Below are 7,038 nucleotides of genomic sequence, written 5' to 3'. Positions count from 1 at the left end.
AGAATAGCAGCCTGCATTGCTGCGAAAGGTGGATATACACTGTACTAGTGCCCACATTGTGCATGCTCTGTTGCCTGTGTCTATGTGCCTGTGGTTCTGTCAGTGTGATCATGTGATGTATCTGACCCCAGGAATGTGTCAATAAAGTTTCCCCTTCCTGGGACAATGAATTCACGGTGTTCTTATTTCAATTTCCAGGAGTGTATATAGACTCTATCCCGTTTTGTCAAAATTTTGTGCAGATTCGGCGTGACTTCAATAACTTGATGATTGTATCCCCGCCCTCTCGGTCCTGTTCGGAATTTGATTTTTGTCTCTTTCAGGAAAGCCTCTTTCTCAACTTCCTCACTAAGGTTCAGTTCATAGAGGCTTTCAAGAAAGTCTTTGTCGCTGATTGTGTCTGGCACGTGGTGTATGATCACTAGCGGTCGTCTCTTCCGTGGTGGCTCGCACTTGATTGTGTTAATGTTCTTTGCTGACTCGAGCAGTTTTTTACAGTCGTCCTGTGTTGCAGTCTCAACTATGACAGCTGTTGCTGTAGTTTTGACTGCCTTAATTTTTATCTTGTCCTTTTTTGGGTCAAGTTTCTGTGTAAGGGTTTGTCGTACAGTTTTTGGGTCCTTATTTTCTGTCGAGGTGATGAAGAGTGTTGTCGCTTGTTTTGCTTTGGCGTGTTCTATTTTTAGTGTTTCTTTGGATTTCGGTTGGGATTTGGCGATACTGGCGAAAGTGGGTATTGCTGGGAGTATTGTCTCTGGTTTAATTGTTTTTGCCTCATCCAGTTCTTTCTGTAATTCTTGGTTGTCTCTTTTTAGAGTAAAATTTTCTAGCCTGAACTCCTCTACTTGGACGGACAGCTTGTTATTCTCGTCTTTGAGAATATCAAAGCACTATGGGACTTAACATCTGAGGTCATCAGTCCCCTAGAATTAGAACTACTTAAACCTAACTAACCTAAGGACATCACACACATCCATGCCCGAGGCAGGATTCAAACCTGCGACCGTAGCAGCAGCGCGGTTTCGGACTGAAGCGCCTAGAACTGCTCGGCCACAGCAGTCGGCTGACAGCACCTGGAAATGAAGTAAAAAATCACTGCACATTTGCAGAGCATCTCAGAGAACACAATCACAAGCCAACGTAATGGGAAGGAGACATGAAAATAACTAGTATAAACAATAAACAATACCATCTAACTATAGGCGAAATATTCCTTTCGAAAGAACAGCATATTGGTATTTAAAACAATTTTAATATATCGTTTATTTTTCAGTCCAATTTGCACATTGTTTTTACGGTGTTACTAGTTTCGATCTGCATGGATCGTCTTCTGATCTATGCAGTTGCGTCAGCAACCCGGTGCGCCTGTATCGGAACCTCACAACGGAATATAGCCGTGTTCTTTCAAATGAATCATCCCGGCATTTGCTATCAGCGACTTAGATAAATCATTGAAACATAAATCAGAACATAAATCAGAACACAAGAGGAGACGAATTCTTAGCTTTAAGATTTGAAATAGTGAACACAGCAAATGATCAAATAGACGCAGTTCTGTACAGATCCATGGACATGTATGAGATACTGTACCTTACAGACGAAAGGACAGTATATAAAAATTCAGCAAATGAAACAGGCAGAAGACAATATGAGCTTCAAAAGTCCAGACTATTTAATCAGGAAAAGTTAGATGAAAAATGCAAGGCTGTAGAACCGTTCCTGACTACAAGAGAGATATATGCAGCGTATAGAACTATTAGAGAGACCGTTGGAGTTAGGAGAAGCGTCTGTATGATTAATAAGAGGGAAAACTTATTCTAAACAAAGAAGAGATGGGTGGAAGGTGGAAGGAATATGTAGAGGGTCTGCATAATAGAAACAATCTCGAACACGATATTATAGGGAGAAAAGAGAAAGTAAGTGAATATGAAATGGGAGATATACTTTAAGAAGAATATGATAAATTTTTGACAGATCACTTGTCAAAGCAAGTCCTCTGGAGCAGACGTCATTCCCTCAGAATTATTGAAACCCTTCGGGGAGCCAACCATGACTGAACAGTTCTACCTATAAACTAAAATACATAAAACAAGCGAGAAACCGTCAGACTTCAAGGAAAATTGTAACAATTCTTGTTTCAAAGACGGCAGGTGCTGACGTGTGTCAATATTTCATGAGTCATGGTTGATTAATGGTGACATGAGTCATTTACAAAATAATGGAAAAATGATAGAAGCCAAATGCAGTGTTGATCAATTTCGGTTCCAGAGAAATGTCGGAGCACGCATGGCCATACTTTCTATATGGATTGCCTTAGAAGACAGTCTAAAGAAAGCCAAATTTACATTTATAGCAGCTGCAGATTTTGAGAATGCTACTGATGATGCTGAATGGAATATACGCTTCGCAATTATGAAAGCAACCACGGTAAAATACAATGAGAGAATAGTTACCTTCAACTGGTGCGAAAACCAGACTACAGTTATAAGATTTCAGGGGCATGAAAGGAAAGCAATTGTTGGGGAGAGACTCAAAAGTTATTAGACATCTTAGTACGTCGTTTTCTTTCTTTTTTTTAAAAAAAAGGTTAACCTCCTTCTATATTGTTACTGTTGTGTCCACAATACTGATTTCATTTGTACTGAAACTGAAGTCTGTCTGGAGATAGTAGTTGGATCTTAATGCACCGGAAAAGATCACAGCTGTATTGTCCTGTTGTCTTGGCTTCAAGCAGTTTGTTTTTAACCAAGTACTATTGTCTGAAATGGATGCTACTCTACCTAACTCAAATTTTCAGCCCCATCTCACGTTATTTAGTTGTCTTGTGCAAATCTTCCTGTTAGACGCCACTTCGGTGACTTGTGCTTCAATGATGATGAGGACAACACAACACCCCGTACCGGCATGGATGAAATCTCAACTCCAGCCGGGAATCGAACTTCCCACATGGCAGTCAGTCGCACTGACCACTCAGCCTCAGAGCGGGAGCATTCAGGATTAGAAAGGTTATTTACTGACGAAGTTGAAGTTTTAAAACGGATACTAGTTATTTTATTGAAGATGTGACCTGTGAAAATAACAATACCAAAATCAGTAGGTCGTGTGCTTGCATTGATCAACGGTCTAAAATACACGGAAGATAATCCACAGTTGTTGCAAGAATACGTTTCGTACACAACGACCAATAAATAACTTTCCCAGTAATTAATTAGTCATGCAACCACACTGGTGCCTACAAGGCATGCACCTCAGATCACACTGCAAACAGAGATAGCATTTTGGAGCTTTCTTTGTACGCAACAACCCGACTACGCCTGCAGTAATTCAGCTGCTAATATGTTTTCTAACTAGCCGAGAAATCCAGCGTTGCTTGGGTATTTATTTATACCTGTGCCTAAGACTCTGTATGTGTACATCTTATTTTTTACTTAAAAACTTCTGTGTATTCAACATCAACGTAGCATCACTAGAGACATAAATGAAGAACTTGTTTGCTTTACTAACTAAGGAGAGAGCCAAGTTGAGCTGGCCATGTGAAAAGCAACTGACACTAAGGTCCACGTCCACAGTAAGCAGTATCTGGCCTTGTGCTTTGTTTATGGTCGTGGCATAACACAAGCTTACTGGGCATTGTTCACGTCTAAAGCGAAACGGTAAACTGATAGGAATAAGTGGGATTCTATGCATAAAAACTTTCTTGCCTGCGCCACTTCCTGTCAAAATTTCCGCTTCTATGATGTTACGCTGGAGAGAAGTATGCTTAAGCCTTGGTGAGTGAAATGTTCTGAGCGAGATAATGCGTGACGCTCTCAATCAAAGTCTTGAGCCACAGTACGTCTCGCCTTACAATCTTCATTGGTTTCATGAGATCACTTACCCCTCAATCTCTTAGCTGTTTGAGAAAGACTCAACTATTTTCTAGGCATTTTTATTCGCAAGTAGAACTAAATCAAAATGTAATGAGTAGGAACCGAAATCCAAAGAAAACTTAATAAATTTGTTTTTGCTAGCAAAGAATATCTGTAAACTTATCGAGAGAAACAAAGTAATGTTATTATGTTTTTGATAGTCAAAGCGAAATCAGTAAATCTGTATATCCTAGCCAAGTATATTCGCTGTCTGTTTGTGTAAAGATAAGATTGTGGCGCTTAATCCTATCACTGACCTAAACTTCCGAAAATACATCTCTGACTGTGTTAAAAAATAAATAGCTAATAGCGCTACCCATCGGTTCTTTTGTGTACTACGAAACTAACAGCGCCATCTATTGGTTTTTGGGTGACTATGCCATGGTGATTAAACATCCCAAGCCGACAGTTTTAGGTAAACTTTAAATCACCATACCTTCTTCCATGGTCTGATTTTCATGAAAAAAAGGCCCATACGTTCACCCTGGCTGAGCTCAAGTTACCAGTGTAAGCCCCATGAAAATTCGTGTTGTAGTATTGGAGGTAAGCGAGTTCAAACAGACAGACTGACGCAATGGTTTTACCCTTTTATTATTAACATAGCTTTTACGAATGTTATAGTTACTTTATTTTAATAAATGTGTTATAATGAGCTCATTGAAAAGAGACGTTTTTCCTTTCTTAGATTAGTATACCACATCTCATTTAATTAATAAACAGAATTAAAGTTATAGGTTTTCACGTAAAGACTGTACTCCATTAGACAATCAGGAGGGGGGGGGGGGGAGGGGGGGAGGCTTTTCCAACGGTTCCACGTCAACCAGAAACGATAGGTAATCGACATGTAGTGTCACGTTCAGACCTACACATCCTAACTTTCTTTGGTAGCAAACAAAGATGAATACTTTTGTGTAACGTTGGTTGCCTGCTGCAACATGAAAAATGTATTAGATTACAGTGAAGCAACCATGGCCACAAAACCCAGAAATGTTACTCTGAACACTGAGTAAGCAGTAAAGGAACCCAAGGAGAAACTTGAAAAGGGAATTAAAGTCCAGGAGGAAGAAAGAAAAGCCCTGCGATTTGCGGATGATGCTGTAATTCTGTCAGAGACGACAGCCGACTTGGTAGAGCAGTTGAGTGGAATGTGTAGTAAACGGAAAACTTCGTAGTTTGTTCGTCAGTGAACCGGCGAAGCTGAAATTACACTTTAAATTTCCCCGAGTGCAGAAGACGTTACAGCTGTTCTAAATTTTTAATCAGTTTCCTTCTGTAGATATGATTCCGAAAAGTAACATAGTAATTTTGAAAGCTAATGTCTCACAATAATGTACCGACTTTATGCTGGCCTCACATATTTCATTCCCATTTCTTAGCAACGATGAACTTTTCGGTAACTGACACTTCTTATGAAGTAGTAAATACGAAATCTGAAGATTCATAAGAGTCATGTTGACCAACCTCGCTGCCTCGTGAGATGCCTACGTGGAATATTTCCGAAACGTGCAGTTATTTCAGTTTCCTGTTAGATGAATTTCGTTCCTGTAAAATAGTATTTGATTAGCATAATAATTTCTAGGAACTGCAACATAATATCTTTTACAACTGTATATACAGCTGTGACATAATAACTACTATTTTAACAAAATTTTGTGCATTGTTCATTAGCATGTAGAATTTATCCACTCATAGACCATACAGAACTTTTTAAAATTATATTACAAATCTCTCTGGGGCGGGGTGACTTGGACTTTCGTCTCGGATTTTTATATGAAGCATGCCTGATTTATTATATTTTGGTATTTAAATTTATCCTTCTTCTATAGATTTTAGTGGTCACCACCAACGCTAATTAATGACAACATGAAAGGAAATAATCTCCTTTTGGAATGAAACAACACAAGACACGAATATGACAGAAATATGTTTTTTTAAGATCACCGATCTAACACCACTAATTTAATCTACGAACTATGATACACAGTGTCACAGTGCAAATGCATTGCAAGCACATCAAAGTTCTGTCTGTGGAATATTGGGGAACTAACTGTGCTCACCATCTATTGCCCAATTTGAATATTGCTACAATTAAAACGGTTTATCAGCTGTATAAGATGTCGTTCTTGCTTTAAAAAAAAGTTGTATAGATATACAATGTGGAACAGCAGTAAACTAAAAAAAATATTTCATTATGTTTTATGTGTGCATCATGACCACATGAAGGCTCAAACAGTGCATGGTAAATGTATACCAGCTTTTCTGTCTGGTGGGTATTCTGTTCCAGCGCAATAAGATAGATATTCCAGCTCTAAACTGTGTGTTGTATCAGGATATACCTGCCGCTCTTCGCTACTGACATCTAAGACATACATATAAAGTCACAGCAGCAATAGTGGCGTCTCCAAAATTTTCTTGACTCATTAACTGAACGAAGTTAAAAGGAGGGATGTGTGAAAAATACGAACTCATATTTGCAGTGACAGATTAATAATGAAATAAACATTTATTTCGTAACAATTCTCTACCCAATTAAAATTTTTAAAATTACATTCCACCTGGCAAGCAAAACAAAACAACAGGAAACTTTAAATAGAAAATATGAAATATGTACAACGGGCAATGACAGCAGAAACTTCGTAAAACATTGCAGAAAGTGTTCCATTAAGTTTCGGGTGTGTAGCCGTAAGAAATCTCCTTCTTCTTCTAATATTTCGGCTGTATAACGTTCAGTCATCTTCAGAGTGAGCCGCAAGACTGCCGTTCCAGATTCACATCACAGAAAATGTTTGTTCTTTCAGTCACAATGTACAGGTAATTTTATAAATGTACATGAATTTTTTTTAATTACCTATCAATTCCCTCTTCCTTGGAGCATGGTATGTGATCATTTAAAGCTTGCTGTATTTGCTTAGCAATATGTTACACATAATGGAATCCAACTCCTTGTAGTAAGCAGTAAGCTCAGAGATATGAATCTGTTACAAATATTCCAAGAGAAATGTGTGAATCAACTCCTTGGTCAACTAGATCTGGTAGCAGTAGCGTTTGGTTCTTGCAAGTGAGAAATTTTGTTTCGTGCTCTTCAGATCTTAAGATCGGCATAAGTGGATAAACAAAACTGCCAAGTTCC

This window comes from Schistocerca americana, chromosome 1 (genome assembly GCF_021461395.2).
Source record: "Schistocerca americana isolate TAMUIC-IGC-003095 chromosome 1, iqSchAmer2.1, whole genome shotgun sequence".
NCBI lineage: Eukaryota > Metazoa > Arthropoda > Insecta > Orthoptera > Acrididae > Schistocerca > Schistocerca americana.
The sequence above is the reverse complement of the archived record's forward strand: the minus strand, read 5'-3'. Positions refer to the sequence as shown.